We start from the raw sequence: 1,015 nt of genomic DNA, 5'->3' as shown, positions 1-1,015 counted from the left end.
GAGGATATAGGGTCAATGGGGACAGCGGAGATGTGGGGTCAGTGGGGTCAATGGGGCCAGTGGAGATGTGGGGTCAATGGGGTCAGTGGAGATGCGGGGTCAGTGGGGTCAGCAGGGATTTGGGGTCACTCCTTGCCCCACATCTCCAGCGCTGTGGGTCACCCCATCACCCATGAAGATGATGGGAATGTGAGGTCAGGGGGGTCAATGGGGACAGAGGAGATGTGGGGACAGCGGGGTCAACGGGGTCAGTGGGATCAATGGGGACAGCGGGGTCAACAGGGACAGTAGAGATGTGGGGTCAGCAGGGATTTGGGGTCCCACAGCCGCCCCCCACTCACGTTATCGGTGAAGATGACCCCAAACTTCCAGATCTGATAGCGGATATCGATGGAGGTGATCCTATGGGGGGGCACAGGGTGAGCTGTGGGGTCCCCAGGCCGCTTTGGGGTCCCCAGGCTGCTATGGGATCCCCAGGGCTGCTGTGGGGTCCCCAGGCCGCTATGGGATCAACAGGCTGCTATGGGGTCCCCAGGCCGCTATGGGGTCCCCAGGCCGCTATGGGATCCCCAGGCCGCTATGGGGTCCCCAGGCCGCTATGGGGTCCCCAGGTGGCTATGGGGCACCCAGGGCCGCTATGGGGCACCCAGGGCCGCTATGGGGTCCACAGGCCGCTATGGGGTCCCCAGGTCGCTATGGGGCACCCAGGGCCGCTATGGGGTCCCCAGGCCGCTTTGGGGTCCACAGGCCGCTATGGGATCCCCAGGGCCACTATGGGGTCCCCAGGTCACTTTGGGATCCCCAGGGCTGCTATGGGGTCCCCAGGGCCGCTATGGGGCCGCCCCCCACGCAGACCCACCAGGTGAGCACGGAGTTGTCGGGGGGGGGTTTCCTCTCCCCCCGCGCCCCGATTTCCAGGCTGGAGAGCTCCATCCCCAGCAGCTCGGCGATGCGCTCGCGCCCATAAATGTCCCCGTATTTCTCCAACACCTTCAGGGGGGAAACGTGTGGGGGG

General features: G+C 65.2%; 1 long non-coding RNA gene across 1 annotated transcript in view; it reads right to left on the bottom strand.

The window, feature by feature from the left end:
• Window positions 1-6: 6 nt before the first annotated feature.
• LOC122192332 overlaps window positions 7-1,015 on the bottom strand; it is a 1,238-nt gene continuing 229 nt past the window's right edge. Inside the window, exons 2-3 of the long non-coding RNA XR_006182586.1 lie at window positions 860-990; window positions 7-402 (exon numbers count right to left, since the gene is read on the bottom strand). This is a non-coding gene — a long non-coding RNA (uncharacterized LOC122192332). The remainder of the gene's footprint in view (window positions 403-859; window positions 991-1,015) is intronic.

This window comes from Lagopus leucura, unplaced genomic scaffold, assembly GCF_019238085.1.
Source record: "Lagopus leucura isolate 7727_CA_CO unplaced genomic scaffold, USGS_WTPT01 31492-0_obj-0_obj, whole genome shotgun sequence".
Classification (NCBI taxonomy): Eukaryota; Metazoa; Chordata; class Aves; order Galliformes; family Phasianidae; genus Lagopus; species Lagopus leucura.
This window is presented reverse-complemented; position numbering and strand designations above follow the sequence as displayed.